This window comes from Balaenoptera physalus, assembly GCF_965194825.1.
Source record: "Balaenoptera physalus genome assembly, chromosome: 11".
Classification (NCBI taxonomy): Eukaryota; Metazoa; Chordata; class Mammalia; order Artiodactyla; family Balaenopteridae; genus Balaenoptera; species Balaenoptera physalus.
In genome coordinates this window covers 100,200,855-100,225,663 of record NC_138896.1, presented here as the reverse complement: position 1 = coordinate 100,225,663, position 24,809 = coordinate 100,200,855, and the positions used below count along the sequence as shown (strand labels likewise).

The window sequence follows — 24,809 nt, the reverse complement described above, 5'->3', positions numbered from 1 at the left end:
GGATACATAGGTTCATTTTAGTTTAGGGGAGAAGGCCTAAAAAAAAGTTCCTAACATGCTTTTAACCACAGAGCTACTTAAAAAAAAAAAAAAAAAAAAATCATTTCAGATGTCTTGTCAGGTTTCAGCTGGGACAAATAGTAAATATTCCTGGCAGTACTGAACAACTCCGTGGATGCAAGAGGTGTCCCCATAGAGGGTGCAGAAGATACTACCCTCCCAAGATCCAGAGCTACTCCCAAAGACAGCCAAAGAAAGACAGACAGACTTAGACCAATTCCCTTCAGGACACAAAATGAGACAAATAAGATGGCAGTAGGTGTCCCTGGGAGAGAAAGTGTCGATAACAAATAGGGCTGGATTTGTTAAAGGGGAGACGACATGACAATTTACCTTCATCTCATGACTGCGTACTACCGAGATTCAGGAGCGCTGACTCTGGTAAGGGGTCTCACCCGTCACGGGCTTCTGCCAGTTTCCCCAGGTTCCCATCTGCAGGCTCCAGAGCGAGTGGGCTTTAAACTATGGAGTGGAACACAGGTAGCTACCAGAATTTCCCAAGGTTTTCCATTAATTTTCATTTTAGTTTCCTCTTAGTCGTTTACAGGAATAATTGCTAGCAGTTTACCAGAGACTTTCTCAGATTCCCATCAACCCTAGGAGGAATCCATAGGGAGGTCCTCGTTCAAAGGTAGATATGCGGGTTTTTGTAAGGCTACCAACGTGGCCATCTTTTGCTTACAGTCTCTTCAGAGTGGAAAGGCAATTCAGGCACAGGATTAGTAGACTGTGAGTTCTCAGGTAAAGGAGGCTAGAGGGGAGTAGGAGAAGTCACGTCAGTCTTACAGTCTTTTCTTTTAGGTACCTCTTGTGTCTTTAATTTTTCATCAGGCTTTTATAATGAATCAATGAAGCTACTTTGGAATCTTGAAGACTTTCAGAGGCTTCTGCACACCAAGTAAAATAAGTATCGCCTTCTGTTTGTTTGACTTGGGAGCCCCTGCTTTCAAATGTACTTCTTTAATGAAAAATCTTATCAAATTGTAACATTCTCCCAAATGGCCATTGTAATTCTAGGTTGTCTTTGTAAGATTTTGCCATTTCTGAAGAGATTTACAGTTTAAGGGCCACAGTTCACTAAAATGAGCAGTTGTGCAAGAAGGTGGTGTGCTCAATTCGAAACATGAGGATATTTAATACCTAAGAGGGATGTGCCCCTTGGTATTTTACAGTGTACCTCACTGCGTGGAAATTTTCTTGAGGTTGGCGAGTGACCTCGTGTCAACCTAACCCATTCCGGGACCAACTTATCCTAGTACGGGAGTCTTAGAGTTAGGTAAGTACCCTAAGAGCTTTTAAGAGCTCGATCCATGACTACCAGTTGTGCAGCTTTGGCTTCCAAGAGTCCCGTTATTATATTGATAGATATGTTATTCCTTTATCTCATGTGCACGTTAGCAGAAAACAGCAGTAATCAAGGAAATAGAACTGTGGACATCAGCATTAATCCAAGAGATGTTCCTGCAGACTGGCCAAGAAAAGGCCTTAGATGCACAACGCCAGCCATTTCCAAAATGGAACTACAGACTAAACCAGCAGACCCCAACAAATGCAGACTCCAACTAACCAAGGGCTAAAGACTCAGGGTCCAGGTGGAACCATCTGCCAACTCAAGGTGACCCATTAAGCTCTGTCCTGGGACCATGCACTAACCAAGGGCTGAGGAGGAGTGCTCTGTCAGAGCCTCCCAGCAGTCTAGGCTAACCGATTAACCCCGGACTGTAAGGCCAGTTAGATTGGGAGCTCAGTGCAACAAGGGCAGAACTTGGATTTGAGAGGAACTGAACCCCGGCCCTTGAAAATCATGAAAAGGAGAACTGAAAGAGTTTGTGGGTACCAACAGCTGTGTTTCTTGTTGTCGCCAAAGCTGTCAGAAGTCTTCTTTGGATCCCATCATCAGCACCTTCAAACTGTTAACCAAAAAAATCCAACCGAGTAAAATTTAAAGACCTTACGGGCTGTACTAAGTGATTCATATATTGGGCAGTATCCAGTCTAGCAGCTAGAGAAAAGCTCTGGGGAACCGCACAAAATGAAAGAATTTTACAGACAGAAGGGAGCGGGAAAAAGGAAGTTATACTAGGCAAAAAAAAGTAGTTGGTTATTGCAAAGTTTCTGTCCTTTATGGGATGGCAGGCCTCTATCATACAGATTACCCTGATTGCCTTAAGAGTGTATTTCTGAGAAAGCTGAAACTATAATTTTAAGTCAAGTCCCACTTTGGTGAAGTGGAGCTTTTAGCATAAGTGACTCCAGTTTGGGCTGTTGTTTTTAACATTAATCGAGTTAAATAGACAGTTAAATGAAAGACCTCATGTTGCTTGCTATGAACATTATAATAATGATAAAACGTTCAAAAAGATATGCTTCTTTCTTTGTCCCATAAGCAAGAGAACTAACCTTAAAAATTAAGTATTTCTTTCAGGGCAACTTATAAAGCTCAAATAACATCTGAAGTTTTTGGTAAAGTATCTAAATTTACATATTCTCCAAAAGGGCTGGATAATCCAGTAGTATAGGCCAGACAATTTTGCATGATGTGTGACAACTAAGAAAATAATGTTTGAAATTCTGTACAAGTTTTGCTATATCATCTACTTCCCCTTCACTCCAGGAAAGTCCATAAAGTTCACATCATCCATTGCACCCAGTATAGTTGCTCAGTTCCCTTTGGAGCAATCCAACCTTAAGGAACTCTAGAATGAAAAGGAAAAGAACTGCCTCAAAACTCTATTGGGAAGCTGGGGGGAAAAAAAAAGTCAGATCCCAGAAATAGAGATACCTTGGGATATAGGGCAGTAGTAGTTCATTTTGAAAATATTTTCTGAAAATTTATGTTAGAAAGATGAATATTATTCACTCTCAGATTTTCTAATGCATGACAGAAAATGTAAAAAGATGAATAGCAAAAAAATAATGACGATGATGATGATGAAAGATTAACATTATGTTAAGTGTAGACAGAAGAATTGAAAGCCCATAGGAGAAACTGACCAAAAAGTTCCTAAAACTGGGAATGATGGCAGGGACACTAAAAATAGGTTGGTTGTGGCATTGCAGTAATGGAGATTTTTAAGTGTCTAACCATATAGTCTTAGAAAGTTAGAAAGAACACAGTGAGATCCTAAAAATAAATCTAGCACAAAAATGCAAGACCTATAAGAATATATAAACTTACTGACTACATATAAGAAGACAAACTAATGGCTAGGATTACTAGACTACTCAGAAATATAAAGACGTTGATTCTTTTGTTCAATGCAATTCCCATCACCGTATTACTGTATATCTTTTGTAACTTCAGAGTTATTCTAAATTTTATGTGGAAAAATAAGTAGATGAGAATAATCAGGACAATTAGGGGAAAGGAAAATGAAGAAAGAGCACTTTTGAAAACAGGTGGATGTCAAAGTCTTATTTTAAAGCTATGGTAATGAGAGCTGTCTGTTTGGTTCTAGCAGAGAAATACCCAAAGGCTAAGGGAAAAATCAGAGGTTATTTAAAATACTGATTATACATTGGAATTTATCAAATGAAAAGAGTACAAAAGGATGACATTCAATATGATGTTCAGACATATACGTTGAACTGGCTGTGGGGAGAAAAGAGTGATATCCATATATTAATATGTCTAAGCACTAAAGATATAAATATAAGATAATGTTTAAGCAAAAAAAAAAAAAAAAACACATGAGAATAGTAGAAAGACAGAGGAGATTATATAGGGAATAAACTGACAAATTTAACTCCATAAAAATCCTAAAACTCCCGTAACTAAAAACCCAATAAACAGTAGCCAAATGATAAACTGAGAAAAGCAGGTGTGATACACAATGAGCACAAAAGCTGCTTATTACATACAGCAGCTTTTCCTCAAGTGTGTTGGTCTCAGAAACCCTCAACCACTTTAATAATTCTTGAGGATTCCCCAAAAACCTTTTCCTTTTGGGGATTAAATATTTACCGTTTTGGAAGTTAAATCTGAAACATTTAAAATTTTTATTTTTCATTTATTTAAAAATAGCAATAAAGTCATTAACTCTTAACAGAAATAATGTTTGCATTAAAAATGTCTTTCCAAAGCAAAAATATATAAATATAGAATGGCACTATTTTGTATTTCACTAACTGTGATAATTCATATCTGCTTCTGCATTCAATCTGATGTAATAGCCCGTATCACATGGCTTCTGCAACCACAGATGAAAAAGCTAGAAGGACAAGGAAACTCCAGAGATTATGGACTCAGCATCATTAAGGACTGGAGCCAATGCCAGCAAATACCTACCTTCAGACTTACTAAAAAATAAATAAATAAAAGTAGGCAGGCAGAAAGATGAACTCTTACCACGTCAAGCCACTGTTGCTCAAGAGCTGGTTGACTGATGCCGAATGCAATCTTCACGGATCAAACTCTCCGTATCTAAGCAGTTCCATCTTGGCAGCAACAGTCCCACACTCTTCTGAAGAAGCTGTAAACGAGGTAAACCCCGTGTTCCAGAGCCCTGCTGGTGACAGGGCTTTGGCTCAGATGATGTTCATCTAAGCAGCCTGCCCCATAACTGTTTCCTCCTGTATTTGCCTAGATTAACATTAACAAGAATCTGGGCTTTATAACTAAAGAAGGAAGAAAGTTTAGCTTAGGAATGTGAATTCTAGGGACAGAATGGAAGAGGATTAGGAAAAGAACATGCTATCGAACTCCTACAATCAGTTTGAGCTTCTAGAGTACAAGATGTAAGAGCCAGAAATAATAAGCGAAACAGCAGTGAGACTCTGAGCTCAAGCAAGCTGTTTCATGATCCGGGTAGAGACACAGTATGGCCAGCGTCATGGGGATGGGAGGCATAGGGTCTGTATTCGCCCATCTTCTGCCTAAAACTCAGAAATGTACTGGTTCCCGATGGTAGACCCTGTGTTGCATATTTACCTAATCATGTTTCATGTTTCTCCTCCAAGACACACAGAAAGACTGCATTTCTACAGCGTCCCTTGCAGTTAGATTGGAACAAATGTAACTGGGTTCTGAGTCAAGGAATCTGGGAGGACATAATGTAGACCACATCAACGCCTGGCCATACAGCTTCCCTTTCCTTCCGTAGGAACCTCTGAGGCCACTTGGTTCGGATGGCAGCCTCACTCTATGGAAAACTCCTGGATCCCTGAGTCACCGTTTAGAGGAAAGCTGCCCAGGAAAGCCACTTAGCACAAATCAGACTGTTGTGAAGGAGAAACATTTGTTGTGTTTAACTTTTGAGACTTAGAGGTGTATTTGTTGCTATCAGAACTAATACACAACTCAAGAATAAATGTCTTAAATACTATATGGTATCACTTATATGTGGAATCTAAAATACAACACAAACATACAGTATCTGCAAAACAGAAACAAACAGACTCAGACATAGAGAACAGACTTGTGGTTGCCAAGGGGGAGGAAGGAGTGGAGGAGAGAAGTATTGGGAGTTTGGGATTAGCAGAGGCCAACCAGTATATATACAGGATGGATAAACAACAAGGTCCTATACTGTAGAGAAGAGGGAACTGTATTCAACATCCTGTGACACCCCATTATGGAAAAGAATATAAAAAAAGAATATATGTATAAGTGAATCACTTTGCTGTAGAGCAGAAATTAACGCAACATTGTAAATCAGCTATACTTCAATACAATTTTTAATTTTAAAAAATGAATGTCTTGAGGTCTGTAGACATGACCCTTGACTTTGATAGTAGAAGTCTGATTATAAGCACTGACACCTGTCATATTAAATCTTGGGCAAAAGATCAGCTATGTGGGCACTAGACCAAAAGAGGAAGAGCAAAGCGGACATAGCTAAGTGCTCTGCCAACAACTTGGTTTGTGATCATACATGGAATACCCCTTTGGGGCCTCCCAGAAATATTTGGGGCAGTCTAAGAAGCATTAATTGCCAACAATCACATGAATGGAACCATTATTTTGTTACCATTGTTTTTAAAACATAGGACATGTAATCTTTTTTGATGTCACAGGCCAGTAAATTGGGATTATACTTGTGTCATGCTAAAAAATAATAATAATAATAATCAAAAGCTGATCTCAGCTCCCAGGTCCAAAAACAATAATCACACTTATCCCCTTGCAAAGGTCTGCTTCAGTGTGTCTCCAGGGCCTTGTGATCTCAGTGCAACTATCCAGCTCAAAACAAATAAAAAAGCTTACTTACGTTTCTGGCAAGTTAAAGAGAATCTGTCCTGGAGCAAGACTCCCTCTGCCAAATCGGAAACTACTTCCAACCTGTGCCTTGAGGAAGGACTCTGACACTTGTTTCGCAAGTCAAACCTGTATTTACTTATGTGGTAACCAGCCGACCGACCCCTGGGAACAGTCCCAATAAACAGTTGCAAGAAAAATACTCAAAGAACGAATGATGACCTATGGAAATTGCATCACCATGTATGACAAAGGCCATAAACTCCTACTGTTCACAGCAGAGCAATTATTCGGACTCCCCCCCCAGATGAGTGAACTGTCAATCATTTTGTTTGCGTATAAGGAAAGATTTCATCTTTAATTACAACCAGCACATTTTGTTTTTAAAATTATTTCCTAATTTTAAAAACAAAATGATAGTAGCAGCATTACTGCATATTCCAAGCAGACTTACTTGTGTGTGATTTATCAAAAATATGAAGCACAACCTCTTCATCTTTCTCCATTTGAACTGATAAAAGCCTTAGAACAAACCCAATGGCCCACATTTGGTTCCAGTCTATTAGTCCGCCTACCTTCAAGATAAAGCACACTAAATTTTTTATTGTGTAGTGCGAAGGGAAATAATCCCCCCACTAGAGGACCCACACCTTTGAATTATTCACAGACTTCTTATTTCAAAGTCTTTATAACTCAGGGTGCCTCTGGGACTTAGGCACTTCATTTACAACTTCAATAGGCCTTCGGCACCTCAGCTGTGGGAAAAATGTGGACTTAAATAAAGATAATTGGTATTAATGCCAAACCGAGTTTATATTTTCTGTAAAAGAAAAGGAGGTATCTCAGTAAAGTCAACACAAATATTGCGATCAACTGTCTTTTAAGACAATACTTTAGGAGCTCAGTTTGTTTTAGTTTTATCCTATGTTCTTGGGTAAATGCAAAATCTTGAAATGCTTTACAAAATGGGTATTTAGCAGGTGAGAGGAGGAGAATATAAGAAATATTTACCAATAGTTTTTGATATCGAAAGTAGCATTTCCTAAATTCTCATTTTCAGAAGTGACCTAGAATCAGCAAGTTTCTAGGTGAAAGTCATCCATGACGCAAGTCAGTTTTACAGAAGTCATCTACCTTTAACATAAATGTGTTCATATTTTCTGCTCTTGACATATTCTTCCTTGCTTGGAGGTGATGAAATAAAATTTTTATTTTAAGGCAGGACAAGAAAATTTAAACGTAAAATTCTCTTTCTGTGTCCATTTCGGCCACCTCCCTCTCTCCCTAGTGTTCAGTGTACATCTGCATCACACATTAACCAGACCTTCTCAAAGATGGGATTGCCTGCTGGACCGTAAAGATATATTTTCTTTTTTTCCTTTCTTCTGAAGCAAGCAATGTAACTTCTTAAAAGAATAGCATTCTTTCCCAACTCTGTAAGGGATCGTGGTGAGTTGCTACTCACTTTGTACCTGCTTACCTGGATTATATGTATCCTTGGTGGACTTTAGGTAAAATATCAGTGTGTCATTTTGATGTACAATCCTTTGTCTCAAAAATGTTTATGACTGTGCCTTTGACTTCTAACACGTGGAACAGTTCTCAGAACTTTCTGAGAGTCTGTCTCCTGGATCATAATCCTCAGTTTGGCTCGAATAAAATTCCCTTTTTCCTTAACTTGATTATTAGTTGAACTTTCTTCCACAGAGGTGATTTTGCAGTGAGTGTATATTATGTTATTGACCATAGACGAGTAATTCACATTTAAATTGATATATGTTGCCTAAAAACTTTCCATCCACAGTCACTTTGGTTTAGTTGCTGGGTCCTCAGAGCTGATGCAATCAAGGAACACTTGTTTATGGCCAGAGCATTGCTGAATTCTGATTAATGAACCACTTAAGATCTGATTGTTCTCACCATCAAGTATGTGTTCACAACAGTCCAGACCACACTGAGCTCTCTTGCTGTGAAGTCACATTGACTCTGTTCGATATGTTACATGATACACAATAATTGTCCTGTTGTAAACAGTGGATCCTCCTTATGAAATGTCCAAAACACAATATCAGTCTCTAAGAAGAGCAGAAAAATATGTGCCCATGGATGCTGTAGTGTTTAGGCAAAGGGCACAGGTGTGAATTTTGCCTTCGCTTGAAATAATCCCTTTAAAGTTCAACCGTACAACCAGGAAGGAGTCCAGTTGTGATCTAACCTGAGTTCTGGACACAGTGGATGACCTCACTCTAGTTTACCTGATGGCAGAAATATTCTCTCAATATTCTCCTGTATGCTAAGTATGAGAGGGCAGAAATGGAGACTATATATATAGCTATTTGAACCTGGATTCTATTCAGAGAAGACAAGGATGCTTACAATTTTCAGTGGTCTTCATGACAAAGAAAACCTTTTGTCCCTAAGAATTCATATTATCATGTAAATTACCAAGTCACTGATATTATGACGGTGACAATAATGAGAATTAACTTTGAGCACTTTGCTTACTACGTACCAAGCACTATCTATCTCATTTAATCCCCATAACTTTCTATGATGTAGCTAGGACTGTTATCTCCCATCTTGCCAACAAGGAAACCAAGCTTCAGCAGGAAGTAATTCATCTAAGTTCACATGGCCTAAAAGACCTGAGCCAGCTTTGAATCCAGAAGTCTTGTTTTAACTCCTGTGGTAAACTTGTATGTGGCCCCCCAGGAATCTGCACCCCTGGTAGTCACAGCCTTCCGTGCTTCTCTTCTAAAAGTTGGTCCTGTCTAATGAGAAAGATGCTCTCCATCATCAGTCTCACGCAGGGCTCCTCTGAGCCCCTTCTCGACTAGGCCTCAACCCTGACCTACTAAAGCCTTGAGCAGAACGCTGACACAGTTTCTAACAGCTCCAGGCCACATCCTAGGATGATTCTCATCCGCCTTAAAGTTCCTGCCTGAGAAAACTCAAGGTTGCCAAAAAAATTGACTGTTCCAGCCAGCGCCTGAAGACAGGGTCTCTGAATCCCAGCCTCTATAAAAGGGGAGGAGTCTAATTTCCATAAGCTTTAGTTAGCAAACCCAGATGGGTGTCACATGAACCAAGCGCTGCTTTCCGCTGTATATAATGTTTCACTTCCCTGACGCTATTTAGACCCAGCTCATCCCCCCCTTTATTCCTTTGCTCTCCCTTTACAACAACCACTCACCTCTGTACAAATTGAAGTTGAGTTCAGTCCACACTGGGCTCGTTTCCCTACTGAAATAGTTACTGCTGATTGAAATCTATCCTTACCACGTTAGTCAGTGGCTGTGACAGAAGCCTGTTGGATTCAGCAGAAGAGACGCAGAGTAGCATCCAAGGCTGGGTCATGGAAGGCCCTGCAGCTTCTACCTTCTCTCCAGAACACTCACCCTTGGAGACCTGAGCCACCAGGCCGAGGCACCACACAGAGAGATGATGCAGAGAAGGCCTGAAACAACATGGAGAGAGAGATACTTCTAGCAACTCAAGTCATCCCATCTGAGCAGAAGTAAGTTGTTCTCTCTGAGCCCTGTCCAAACTGCAGATTTGTCAGCAAACTAATTGACTGTTGTATGTTTTAGCCACTCAGCTTTGAAGGGATTTGTTACATAGCAACAGATACCTGGAACAGCCACTGCAAAGCACAGGCTCTTTTCACTCTCCCAGGATCCCTCTTTTTCTTCATAATTCTCAACTCTGAAGGTCATCTTCAGCCCACCCCAACTCACTCACTCACAAATACACTCACCAGGCTGAGTGAGGAGGATAATTAAGCCCCAAGCCCAACTCCAGTCATAAGGAAGGTAAAACTAACAAAAGAGAAAAATACCTACTATTTCAAATGAAATGTTAGTGCATATATGAAAGTCTTTTCTTTCCTCCTTCTTAAAGAATGTGTACTTCCAACATGTTGGCTAATTTCTGTTTGCTGATGAGAATTTTCTTTGAAAAATAATTTTGGATTTTGAGTAAAATGATACCAGTTTCTGAGTTCCAAAGTATAGAAATCTGTACTGATTTTTTATTTACATGTACATGTGTTCCAATATGTTAAAAATCAGCTTGCTTGTACCATCAGTAATCTATCTACACAGGTAATGTGGTTCAGTATAGAAAAGCTTTTCTTCATCTGGGTAAGGTTTCTAATATTGTAAACTTGAATTTACTGGGGCAACAGATATCCCATTCATGCCACAAACAGCACTGGACTGTTAGTTGCAAAATGAAACAAATTGAAATTTAATTCTCATCACGGCTTCTGAGGGTCATTATCCTGGAGGGAGAAGGAGGTTTTGCTCCTATAAACCATGACTCCTGAATGGGCTTCACATGGCACTTGGAGTCATCAGACTCCTGAGTATTTACTAGTTTGCACTCACTTCACTGGAAACTCACTGATGCCTTTGGTGACAGATTTGGTGCTTTGCTTTACATTGTGCTTGACAGGGAGCTTGGCTGTTCAGCCACAAAATTTTATTCCTTGTGAATCTCATCAGCTCCCATTCTCCTGAGCCGCAGAGTGCATGATGGGCCTCCAGGATCTGCCTCAGCTTGCCTCCTGTGTAAAGCTAGTTCATCCTCTGCTAGTTACGAACCCTGTTATTGGTACCATCATACAACCTACCTTAACATGCAGTCGGGAACAAGTAGAATGTGGAAGGGCTGCTCTGTGACTAGATCAGAGTTTGCAAAGCCCGTCAGCAACTTTCAGTCTTTAAAGACCCCCTTTAAGCTTCAAGGGTTTTCATTCCAACAAATAGAAAAGGTAACAACTTTTCTCCCAACGCACAATTTAACCACTGGAGGAAAAAAAAAAAGAAGAAGAAAGAAATCATCCTTTATCCCTGAAACTTAAACTGAGACTAACAAAACATTCGCATACATAATTGGCAGGGCTCAAAAGTCCTGAATACTTCAGAGTGATTTCAAATATTTGTTCACTGGATCCCATATCTACTAATATATTCTGAGCAGTCACAAAGTGCATGCCAAGGTTTGTTTCAAAAAGTATAGCCACATGCACATATACTTAGTGTATCATGACATTTTAATTATAAAAATGACAGGCTTTTAGTAATTCATAAACAAAGCACATAAGCATTAAGTAATATCTCCCCTGCAAATATATATGTACAGAGTTACTATATTAATTTTGTATGTATGTATAGAGTACACGTTTTAATAAGACTTCATTACATTTTTCATCAACTCTGAAGAAGTGCTGGCATTCCTGTCAACAGCTCTGAACTTGTATGAGATCTAACCCCGAAACCACACAAAGGTACAGCCTAAAGAAGGCCAGCCCGCCTTGTGAAACTTTATGACAAAAAGACTTAGCAAGGGGCCCGCATCAGCATCTGTGCCAACAACATCCCCGTAAAATGCCCCTGAGTGAGAGGTTCTACTTCTTCAGAAATACACAAATCTTCTGATAAGGTGGCTTCATTTCACAATATGATTTCTTCGCGAAGGTAGAAGTCCTTTTCTGCCTCCAGCTTACAAAAGAAAGTAGAAGGAGATAGAGCTAGGGTGGTCCAGGGTTTAAAACAGTGTAATTGTAGCCTATTATCCAAAAATCCCTGTGATAAATATATCTCGGCCTGAAGGAGGTAAAAACTCCTGTAGCTGATCCTCTCTCTCAGAGACACGAATGGGTTCCTAGTCTTACACGGTAGAGTTTCTCCAGTACTTGTCATTCCCTCCCCCTACCCCATGCTGAGGGACTGATTTGAAAACAGAGCAAGTGAAGCCAAGAGCATGACTTCGGATTCGCAGTTGGCTCAGTGACCAAATGCAGAGCAAAAAGTTTGAAAATATATATTCCTGGTTATAGAGGCCCAAGCAAGCATACATTCATACTTGTGAACAAGCGTAACCCTTCTCGTACAGAAAGACTGTAATTCATAAAATGCTAACTTTATTTCCGTGTTTTTCCAAAGAAGAAAGAAGAAATAAAGAAATGTAAGATGGTCTATGGCCTCAACCTCATTAAATAAAAATACAGCTCCTTTATGGTAAGACAATTTCATGACAGCTAAGTCAGCACATTATTGCTGATATCTTCTAGGGAGGAGAAAAGACAGAAGACCTGTCTGCACTCTAGGCAATTCGTAGAATACTCTGACTAATAGTCTCCAAAAATGCAAGATTTTTATTGCAGCATTACCCTTATTCCCATACCAAATTTACAAAGGAAAGCTGAAGTTTCTTAAGTTAGCGGTAGAACATTTGGCCTTTTTCAACATTATCATATCTACTCATATATTCAACGAATATTTACCAAATGCTTTCTAAGCCTGAGACGGTGAATTAAGATACAAAGACATATATGACAATTACCTCACCCTTTAAAGAAGAGATTTTCAAAATGGCTACAACTACCTGCCATATTAAGACAGACAGAAACAAAGGTAACGGTGCAGACCACATAAACATGTTTTTTCCCCCAAAAGACATTCTTGAATTTTCCTTTAAGTTCAAAGTCATCTATCACATTGAAATATGCAGTAACAAAGCAAAACTTGTGGTCTGCATGTGGTCACATAAAACCTTTGAACTTAAGGATCCTTCAGAGCACAGATTCTTTGTCTAAAAGGATTAAATTTCCCCCAGCCATTTACATTTCTATCACAGGCTCCTAATGACTACAGTGAATTAATATAAGCCATTAGGCTTGTTTACAGGAAAGCCAAGGCCTAGAATAGCAGCTCAGGCTGTCAGTCAGTTACCCAGTTATTGCGTGATTCAGCCAAGACTCAAATGCATATTTATACGTGTCATACTCAGGGGTCTTTTGACCATGATACATGGTTCTTGGTTGTACATCCTTTAGTGCTTCGTGATACATATTTCATATTCAAAAAGGTGAATTCCATCCCACCAAATCATCTGACCCTCCTCATGTATCCACTGGCATCTACTAACTGCATTCAGCAGGTCTCCACCCTGTAGCCAGAGTAATCTTTTCAAACAACCAGCCTGACTGCTGTGGAAACCAGCTTTTCCTCAAAAAACTCATCATAGAACTGCCATGTGGTCCAGCAATCCCACTCCTAGGTATATACCCTAAAAAACTGAAAGCAGGGACTCAAACAAATTCTCATACACCAAAGTTCAGTGCAGCGTCATTCACAATAGCCAACCCAAGTGTCTATCAGCACATGAATGAATAGACAAAATGTGGTCTGTCCATACAATGAAATATTATTCCGCCATAAAAAGGAATGAAATTCTGATACATGATACAATATGTATGAACATTGAAAACATTGTACTAAGTGACATAAGATAGACACCAAAGCACAAATATTGTGTGGTTTCACTTATATGAAATATCTAGAATAGGAAGATTCTAAAAGAAAGTAAATTAGAGGTTATAGGGACTGGGGGTGTGGAAAGTGGGGAACTATTGCTTAATGCTTGGGGTGATAAAAATTTTTGGAAATAGAGACTGGTAATGGTTTCACAACACTGGGAGTATAATTAATGCCTCTGAATTGTACACGTGAAATGGTTGAAAAGGTAGCTTTCATTATATATATTTTACCACAATAAAAAACCAATTAATTAAACACCCAAAGGAAAAAAAAAGTTATCAGTCTTACTAGGTGATTCCTCTGCTTAAGCCCCTTCCACTGCAGTAATTAGAATGAAGGCCACCATGATACACGGCCTGAGGGTCCCGCAGAGGATGGCTCCTCCATCTCCCCAGCCTCAGCGGGACCACTCCTCTTTCTCCTCTTCATTCCTTACACTCTGGCTTTTTCTCGGTCCTTTGACAGCATTATGCGCCCTCTCTTCACAGTGCCCTTGAACAAGCGAGGTCCTCTTCCCTATCATCTTCTCCTAGTTAACACCTACTCACCCTTCAAATTTCAGCTTATTTCTTACATTTTTAGGGAAGGCTTTCTGATCTAACAGGTCAAATCCTCCTATCCTGCTCATACACAGACACACACAAGTTCTCCTTTACAACACTTACTATATTTTAGATTTATTTTCATGTGTATGTGTTTTTCTGGAGCCAGCTTCCAAGATGGCACCCAATGATCCCTGCCTCCTTGGAGTTGTATGGTCCCCTCTCACACTGTTCCAGGGTTGATTTGTGTGACAGTGGCGGAAGTCACTGCTGAGATTTGCTTTTCAAAGACTGTCAATTCCATTTTGGCTTCTCTCTCTTTCTCTCATCGCTTGCTCCGGGGGAAGCCCTATCACGAGCAGCCCTATGGAAAGGGTACCGTGGTGAGGAACTGAAGTCTCCTGCTCAGAGCCAGGTGAGCAAGCTTGGACGTGCCTGCTCCAGTGCCTGTCAAATCTTCAGAGACTGCAGCCCTGACCAACAGCTTGACCACAACCTCATAAGAGACTCTGAGCCAGAACCACCAGGCTAAGTTTCCTGCTACCCCCAATCCCATGATCCTTAGAAACTGACCAAGAAGATACACGTTTGTTGTTTTAAACTGGTGGATTTGGGGATAATTTTTATACGGAAATAGATGACTAATACATGATTATTTGACTAATATTCTCCCATCAAGTTCAAGGAGGGCAAAAACTGTTCCTTACTGTGCTCACCAATTATATACCCAATATCTATCACAGTATTTGACATACAGTAGACATTTAACAGATATTTGTTTAACGAGTGAATGAATGAATGAGTAAACCCCAATGACTTCACACGTCTACTAAAAGGAAATAGAAATTTTACATGCCTTACATGGCATTGGATAGCATGGGTCATTCAACACCAAGATCTGTTGACATGGCTTTGAATGTAAGCCAGACTTCATGTGCAAGCACCCAGGGAAGACAAATCGGTACTAACGTCTTTAGTTAATAGACCATGCAACTTGACAACTTGAAAAAAAAAAAGTAAATTTAGATGTTTTTACACGCGGTGGAGAATGTTAAAAAGGTACCATTGCAAACAATGCAGAGACATTCCTTTACAGAAATTGAAGGCCCTGCCAGGCATGAGAGGGTTGAAGAAAATGAAAAGGACAAGGTGAAAGTGAGGCAGAAACTGATTTAAGAGAAATACACTTTCTGTCCATCATTGTGAATGACAGTTTTCTTATGAAAACACCTCAAATTCAACTAATGCATTTTACTCCCTTAATGTAAAGATAACCTTTTTAATGATTTTCCAGATCCAGGAATGATAGTTAAATGGGAAAAGAGGAGGTGAAAAGGTGATCAAATAAAATAAAATAAAACCTGGAAAGCAACTGCTTTAGCGTGAATCTTAACATCGAGCCATTATAAAAAGAAGCCAAAGTTAGACACCAAAATTTCCAAGCATCTATTTTCCTTGAAGAATGGTATTACCAGCTCAACAGCACATGCCAGAAACACTTAAACCGGCTTTTCATCCAAGCAAACAGTGGATCTCTCCTGGCCTCCTCCATCAGACCAACTCACTCCCTGAACATGTCTTGGATCAACGGAATGTGAAAGCATAGAATACATAGATAAAGAAAAAAGAGAGAAAGGAGCATAAAACTTGAGATTCGAAACAGCCAAGCAAAATCCCTGAGATATAATGAAAGTAGGATTGGGACAGGAAGCTTGAAGATACCAAAGAATTGTCAAATGGCAGAATTAATGGGGCTCACGGTAAATATATCTGTACCCCCTCTATTTACACACTAATTTTCATGGTGTACTTTTTCATAGATGTGTAGTACACATAAAGCTTAGATTTTCATAGAGAAACATCTTTACTGTGGGGGAGGCCCAAAGATTGGTACACACACACACACACACACATCTCTCCCCCTAGCTGCTATATTCCCAATGCATGCCAGTAAGAAAAATCAAGTTGGGACAAGATTTGAAGCATAGAAGGTTAGAGAAGGAAAGGACTTTACATCTTATTATTTTTACATTCATGTAAATCACCAGTTCTCCTGTGTTATTTCTCTAGCCCCTATTCTGATTACTTCCCTTATCATTTGACTCTTTGAGCATGTCTTCCTTTGAAGGAAGGTGTAGACAGTGTGTGGAAAATGTTAAAAGCCAGGCTGAGGGATTAAGACACAGACCAGTGAAGACCTAGAAGCACTGAGGGTGTGAGCAGGGACCTATCAGCTATGGGGTAGGGAGATTATTCTGAAAGCAATATGCAAGGCAGACTTTAAAAAAATAGAAAAAAGGAAGATTAGAACAGCTAGAGTTGGAGGGGGATGGTAAGCAACAAAAATTGACTTGCAGAAACTTTAAAAAAAGGAGGTAACGCATCAGAAGGATGTTTGGTAGGTCAAAGAACCCAAGAGCAAGTTGAAGGACCAAATTTTGGAAAGGCCCTGGTCCAGAGCAGCTCTGGAAATTCAGGTGAGTGGGAATTCATACGTACTTTCTTTCTGGCCAGGCCAGTGGGAAGAATCAGGATCAATTATATTCTTTTTTTTTTTGAGTCACTTTTCAGGGATCCAGCTCCCATGAGAGCTTGGTTTGTGTGTTGACACCTTGCCCAGGAGACAGAAAGCATCCTGACATGCAGTCTCTTCAAGACTTGAAGTGTTTCCCCCTCACTTTATAAAGAAGATTGAATACTCCTTTTTAAATTAAAAAGGATATTGGGCAGACAAACACAATGGAGGTCCAGCAAGGCAGCTACTGTCCTAACTCAGCCCCAAGGGAATGAGAAATGACTAGGGTACAGATCAGATCAAGCCCAGGGTTACCTCCCGACACACTTCCTATTGTCTAAAGTCAAGAGCAGCTTTGATGCACATTTGGATGAGAAGGACTATCCTCGGCACTGGTGGCAGGAAAGGAACCTATGTGCTCCCTAATCCCCACTTCGTATGCTTAGATTATACTCACATGAATGGTCAAGAGAAATACATCCAGGTCCACCTCTCAGGTGCAATCAGGCAGGCCGTTGAGTGCTCTCAGTTGCCACTTGGCCTTCTTCCTTATCTCCTCCAAGTGGTGGGATGTGACACAGTTGTATGTTCCATCCTGTTAGGAATGAGCCTGCCTGATAATAAGAAAGCAGAGACTGCAGAGTTGTCGCTTGATCCTGTTCTCTCCAAGAACTAGTTGCTTTGTAGTAGAGACCAGGGAAAATGCCAAATGCACCCTTGCCCTCATTCATGGAAGAGTGGGTGAGAGGAGAGACACAAGTTCTCAAACACAGGCCACAACATTTCCATAGTCTTAGTATGACAGATCCCCAAAGCCCCCAAACACATTCACCAACATGTCCCATCACCGTGTCTTTGCAGCCCTTGTTTGGAAAGTGATCTCAAGAGATCAGGAGAGGAAGCTGAAACTTTGCCTCGGACAGACTATTATAGAAGAGAATTTCACAACAAAGCTTCCTTAGTACCTACAAAGATGTTTATTATAAAAAAAGAATAAATAAAAAGTGTTTGTGTGAAAAGAGAATAAAGGGGAAAGAAAAAGGTTTAGGTAAACCTTTTGTTTTTTTTTTCCTTTCAGAGAAAGGGAGACACCGTGTGGATTTCAGAGAGAGCCCAGCATAGCTCAGTTTGCTTTAATATGCTATAAGGAAAAAATATTACTGCTTAGGTATCCGGTAGCAATGTAAAGCACAAAGATAGATAAAGAAGAAGTTAAAGTGACCAGCACAGATGAACAAAAATCTAGAGCTTTGTAGTGTACAGCAGAAATTCCTCAGGGACTGGTTTCTCTTACTGTGTGGAAAAATGGGAATCCTACAGGTTTATACAATTTGAAAGCAAAAGGTTGGCAAAGGTCAGAGTTCTGGATGAGTCCCACGTTCCCCCTCTTAATGTCTGAGATGTTCCTAGAGACCAGCCTGGAAACAGAGCCAAAGGGGAAAGATTCCTCCTGGAAAGCAATTCTGGTGCATCAGCTCTCTTGTATTCCTGCCTCAGGGACTGCGTGGCAGGTCCACGAAGGGACGCAGTAAATACACTTCCAATCTTGTCCCATGTAACAGTTATTGTGATGTGATTTGAGTTTGCTCTGCAGAGAAGAGAACCTGGTTTGAATCTGATCTCATCAGACACGTGCAAAGATGCAAGAGGAGAAAGCAGTTTAGTCTGCAGCTCCCTCTAGCTGTGCCTGGGAAATAACTGCAGAGGGAAGGAGGGGATCACAGAGCCTGGGTGGGGGGAGGGGGGGGGGAGTTGGGGGGGGCAGGGAAGGGAAACAGATTGTCTTCATCACTGAGCACGACTGACAATGAACCAAGGGCTTCCAGGGGAACCTGTTTTGGTATCTCATCTGCAGCTACCAGAGGCACTGAATGCTATGTGATTTAAACACTGCCCCCAAAGACTTGCAAAATAAAGGAATGTGCATATGTACCATGCTCTCCCTGCCACTATTTTCCAAGAGCATTCATAGCATGTGATACCATGCTAGGCTGGTCAGCTTTTCCTTTTCTCCCTGCATGAGAGACTTGCTATCTACACCTAGAAATCAGTTTGTAAATATAAAGCAAAGCCAAATAACATGCAAACATGTGAACAGGAACATTTTTTGCACTTAGAGACAAGTGCAGTATCACAGAAACCGTATAGCTGATATAGACAGCCCAATGACTCCTATCACTGATTTAAAAAAAAAAAAAAAGAAACCAAAGTGGATCCGAGAGTTCATCTGGCTGTGCTGAAGTCAGGCAGCAAGAAATGAAACTCAGGTCTCTGTCCTTAGTCTAATATGGTTCCCATTACACAGTAAGGCATGCCACTCCATACTCAGACACAGAAAGGCGTAACTCTAAATGAAAAATCATACAAAACCCCTAGATGTTCTTTAACCATGCTTGCTGTATGTGAAAAACTGTGCCAAAGTTTTTTTTTTTTTAAAAAGCTTTATCAGATGTACAAGAATTTACATATCTTATATATCCAAAGAGGCTCACTCTTTAAGTGGTCCTTCTAGAAAGCCAGTAGAGTGGCTATAATTCACCACATTTTGGAAGTTTCACTCTAGATCGAGCATGATCTAGAAAAGAATTCAACCCAGATGGCTCAAACGAAAAGATTTTAAGGATGAGATAACTTACGTGAGGGCAGGGTTCAGGACCATGAGGTTCCCGGGAACTAGAGAAGTTCCCCGTGCAGAGACTGGGAAACCACCAGGTGACAGTACAGGGGAGGAAAGCATGTTCCTAAAGTCCAGGGGGGGAGAGACCACCAGGAAGACTTGTACCTCAGGGAAACTGTAGTCTTAGAAGGTCTTGTCTCCTGACAGAGGTGTCCTGCTAAAGTAGCATACCCCAGCCTCTCTCTCTTCCTGCCCTCTATCTGGTCTTCTGCCAGCACCTCCCACTGGAAGCCAGCTGGCAGGGAAGCCCAGTGACCCCATCCACAGGGGCCCTCATCAAGGCAGAGATATTGGCTTCAGCAATGTAACTGGGAGGTTTATCATTTCTGAGTCAAAATGAGTTGATTATCCACCTTTTCTACCATCTCAAATTACTGCTGCTTCCAGAAACCATACTCACTTCAGTTTGCAGAGATCAAATGTCCATGAGTTTAACTGTTCTGTTTTTATCTCCTTACGTACATTAAGCCATATCGTGTATGAACTGAAAATATTCTTTTGACTGGTGGGTGCAGTTCCAAATAAATGATCCATTTCTCTAGGTCTGAATGTATTAACCATAAGTACTATATGTAAGGTACGTATACAGTAATTGGCATATATTATAGTAAGTTCTTAAGTGCTTTTGTACTTTGGCTTTTACTGCAAGCCATTGTTCTTGAAGTAAATCATTTCAATCAAAATGAATTAACAAAAAAAAAAAAAAAAAGAATTAACACAGTCTGGTCTGTAGGGCCCTTTTCAACCCATCTGGGCATCATCTCTGGGAGGTCATTAGTGCTGGTCTGCTGTCTTGGAATTAAACTGCAGTGCCAGTTTCTGCAGTGCTAGAGAAGTCCGCCATGTTGGACGAAGTCCTTCCAAGTGTTTGTTGTCACAAAGCGTGCTCTCGGCACATCCATTTGTGATGGAACAAGTGGCAGTGGAATGCCACGGGAGGAACCAAGGAGTCAGGGACTCAGTTCTCATTCTAGCTCGGTGTGATCTTAGGCAAGCCACTTAAATTCTTAAGGCCTCAGATGCCTCATCTCAAAAGCAAGCAAATTGAAAAAGACTTCTGAATTCCAAACTTTGTTGTTTCAATAGAATCACGTTGTTATATAAAATATTACAGGGACAACCTACTTACTAAAGAGATAAAGGTAGCATTGCTCTGGTTGAAGAAGGCTGAAAGGGGCCTGGAATACTCTTCACCTTCCTCTACACCCCTCACTCAAAATCCCCAAGCAGCACAGTAAAAAAAAAAAAAAAAAAACCCTGAAGTGGAAGACCACTGAAGGCCCATTTCTAGTCCAATTTCTTCAAATATTAGTTTCCCCAAATTTTATAGGGCATAAGAGGGGAAACGCTTCATTTTGTTCTCATCAACACATAAAATCAACCAGCAAACTTTTATAGACTACAGTGCAAATGGTTTAATAAGTTCATTGTCCCATAGTGTCTGCTGCATAATTGTGTTCATTCCCTTTGTGTATTTTAGTAACAAGAGTATAATTGTCAGTGCTCATAATACATATGATCTCATTACTGTCACTCCCATTAGTATGCTTTCACCTCAGCCTATCCACAGTGTGTTCCACTTTCCCTCTCATTGAAATACATAAATAATTCTCCTTTCCTGCATCCAGATTTCAGTTTAATTCCTGACAGTTACCATGGCTAATCATTGAGACAATGCTGTCTCCCTTGCTTTTTTAATACGTTTAATCTACCATTTTGACACAAAGCCAAGAAGTCAGCATTGCACTGGTGTGGAATTGCCATGACCACATCCTTGCCTTCCTACTAGAATGGTTGAGACTTTTATGTGGAGTAGAAACTAATTTAGACATACAAAGACTGCATTCCTGACAGTGTCTGTGTTTGGAGAACTGCAAGATTAGACACAATTATCTTAGGCCTCAATTTTCTCATCCGTCAATGGACAGATTTGGCCTCTGTTATCCTCCTGAATGCCTTCCACTTTTAATAGTTCTTTTTACCTTTAAAAGATTCAAATCAGGAAAACTTATCATAATTGTTTCTCAAAATAATATATGCAAAATAATATATGTTTGAATTTTAAAAGTCAGATGGTATAAATAGACATAAAAAATATCCCTCCAGATGCAATGACTTTAGATTTTCTTAGCTCTTCTGAAACTTACAGATCTTTTTCTTTCTATATAAATTAATATCTTTAAAATATATTTTAGGGATCATCTCTTGATGTGCTATTTGGTAGTTGAGACTGTAGCTCTCTTCCTTCACCCTTCTGCTTCTCCTCCCCCAAATTCTAATTATAGTGATATTTCAATTTTCATTAAATAGGGATTCTGCTATGCATACCACAATGTTCTCAGTTCTTCCTTCATGATCTTAGAATCTTACTTTCTCAAGTCCATTTAGGCAATTACCTCTTTCCAGTCTATCTGCCTTCCAGTTTCCAAAATATTATGAATTTACAATCTATTTTTAAAATATCTTTACAATACCTTTTAACGTATTTCAGGGAGCAAGTGGAATTATATATGTTCAATATGCCATCTTAACATGGAAATTCTCGAATTTTCCTTGTTTGTCCATACTACCATAACACGCCTCAGTCATTACTTACTGTTGAGTGTACCTTTTAAATGCCTCTGAAATCCATCCTCTCTTCCCCACACCTCTGCTATCTTCATAGTTCAATTTTTCCCCTAGAAAGTTAAAACAAAATTCTTCAATGGTATGGGAACATGGGGAATGTTTACCACCCTCTAAGCTTAGAGATTTGGACCTTGTATTATTTAGTGTCACCCAAATATAAGTGAAACAAGGCACCATCCTCTGTCTGGGGTAGGTAGGGGCTAGGAGCATCCTGGGTGTCATTCACATGGAGTAAACCACTTCAAAAGTTAACTAGATCTCACATTTACTCCTACCACACAATCAATAAACTGCGTACTGACTACAGTCACAGGTATCCTCTAAAAATACCAATAGAAATGACATTTCCTCACCCAAAGCCTGACATCCTCAAGAGAACGCCATTAAGAAAATAAACCTTTGGAGTGAGAATAAAATGAAATAAGGATTGAGAGAAATATTGAAAGGTGGGCATGGCTACTGCCACATTTAAATGACTGGAAGCAGAAGGGTAAGAAACCTAAAAGGCATTAGAAAAGATGTATTAGCCAAACAATATGTTCCTGGTCTAAACTTAGGACTTTTCAAGAATTAAAGCCACCATGGGCCCTCACCATTCCACACAGGCAGGAAATAAAATGAATAAGATTTGCATTCTTCAAGAAGGGTGTGCTTCTCTTGTTTTAAATTCTTGGTTAACAAAAGGACCCATGATTGGATATGAGAAGGAGGATACGACGCCATATCCCCCAGAGATTCTGGATGTTGAGCTCAGTGCAGTGACTGGATGGAATTTTACGTAGCCTCCATGAGGATGGAGCAACTGTGCTGAGTGGTTAAAGGGAACAAAGGGATATTTGGTGATCAGAGAGTCCAGCTGCGGTGAGAATATTTACTGCTCTCTGAATAGTCACGTGCTCTCCCCATTTCCCAGCTGCCTTGTAATTAAGTAGAACTACATAAATGGTTCTGGGAGTAGATATGAGCTGTGTCACTTCTTGTTGAAGCATTTGACAACTGGTATGTGATCCCTATGCTCTTCCTTCCCCGAGCAAGGCTGTTGTGGAGGAAGGGATGTAGAATAAATTCCTGAGTCACTACACGGAGGAGGGCTGCCCTAAAAAATCACCCAGATGTGCAGCTTTTGAATAAGCAAGAAAGGAAATTTCGTGTGTGATGCCATGGAGATTTGGGGGTTCCTCATTAGCTCAATATGGCTTAGCTTGTCCTTACTGATAATGAGGTATATTTTAGCTTGATATGGAATAGGTCTCTAAAACAGTCAGAGATATATAAAAAATGGCACAGGGAGTAGTGAGTTTCCCACCCCTGGAGACATTTAATTGGGAAATATACATAACAGTCTTTGAGATGGGCATCTCCTTATCATATGGAGGGCTGAATTAAAGAGTTTTTAATTTCCTATGATTTTAAGATCTCTTGCAACCCTATGCTTGTACTAGAATAACCATTCAAAAGTTAGGTTCTTCTAACCTTTTGTCATCTTAATTTGATTATATTAATTCTGAAAGAAGAAAGCATTTCCAAAGATAGATATAGACTTTCTAAGCGTCTTTCATTTGCAAGATGAGAAAAGTTAAGGCAGAGCTCCTGAAATAGGTATTTAAAGAGAAATGTTTGATGGTAGAAAGGAGAGAAAAGAAGTGATATGAAGGAGGATGCAGCTGGAGTAATGATCAAGGAAGTCCAACAGATTAAAGTAGGTAATGGGAGAGAACGTGATGAGGGGCATGATGTCAGCTTCGAAACTTGGGTAGATTATTTATTCAAAGACATTAAGAAAAACAGAGAAGATGGAATTGAATTAACAAATAGGAGAACATCATCACAGACTGTTTAATGCAACAGCAACTAAGCCAATATTGTGCTTAAGAAATGTCAATCTAAATTACCTGAAAATTGTGTGGAACATGTAACAAACAAAAGAAAAAGAGTTCAACTTGAATTCTGTGCATTAACATGTTTGCATTTTAATGATGGACTACTTGAGAGGCACGGAAAGGTGGAAATCCAGAATCCTGACAGGAAATCTAGACACCATCCTCCTACCTCAACCTGCAAATATGTTCTCTCACTCTTTTACTTGCTAAGTATCTCTCCTGAATTAATTCATTTCCTTCAAAACCCACCACCAGTACTGTGGTCCAGGTGAAAAATCATTTCTAGCCTGAATGAACCAAATAGACCCCTAACAGGTCTTCCTGAAATTATTGTCATAATTTATTTGAGATTGTTTAATGTCCCTCTACCATGAAAACTCCTAGAGGACAGAAACTCTGTTTTTCTTCATCTCTATCATCCTCCCATCACCCAGAGCCAGTCCCTGGGACATGGTGAGTGTTCAATAATTATTTGTTGACTGATACTGATTTAAATGTTCTCCCTTCCCCTCTTTCACCTAATCCTTCTATTTTTCTATCAAAGCATCACGTTTGTCTCATTCTCAGAATGTAACTGCATTTGTGATTTTTATTCATTTGTGTAGACTTTTATATGTTAAAGCTTTCCACACCTCTTATCATTTTCTCTCTATGCATATATGATGTTATTTTTTCTTTTTATAATGCATTTAATTTGCAAACATGATGCCACTTTACTCCTAAATACTTGTGTGCTTCCTGAGATCTTTTCTTACATACCACAGTTAAAAGTTAGTTATGAAATTGACATGAGTGTAATACCATTATCTATAGACTTTATTCATACCTCACCAATCCAATTTCCTGATAATTTCCTTTTTATAGAAAAAAAGAATTCTGATTCGAAGTCCAACCCAGGATCACATATCACACTTAGTTGTCAAATGTTTTTGTCTCCTTTGATCTGGAATAATTCCTCAGTTTGTCTTTGTCTATTGTGACCTTGA

General features: G+C 39.7%; 1 long non-coding RNA gene across 7 annotated transcripts in view; it reads right to left on the bottom strand.

Annotated features, from left to right (window-relative positions):
• The window catches only part of LOC309637548, a 190,135-nt gene that overhangs the window by 6,548 nt on the left and 158,778 nt on the right, over positions 1–24,809 (bottom strand). For 3 of the 7 annotated variants that reach the window (XR_014250626.1, XR_014250628.1, XR_014250632.1), the window contains 4 exons: positions 10,890–11,064; positions 9,536–9,713; positions 4,409–4,532; positions 394–522 (listed from right to left, as the gene is read on the bottom strand). This is a non-coding gene — a long non-coding RNA (uncharacterized lncRNA). Of the gene's footprint in view, positions 1–393; positions 523–1,897; positions 1,971–4,408; positions 4,533–9,535; positions 9,714–10,889; positions 11,065–21,911; positions 21,994–24,809 lie in introns of all 7 variants that reach the window. The other 4 variants (XR_014250627.1, XR_014250631.1, XR_014250629.1 and 1 more) reach the window with 3 other exon arrangements.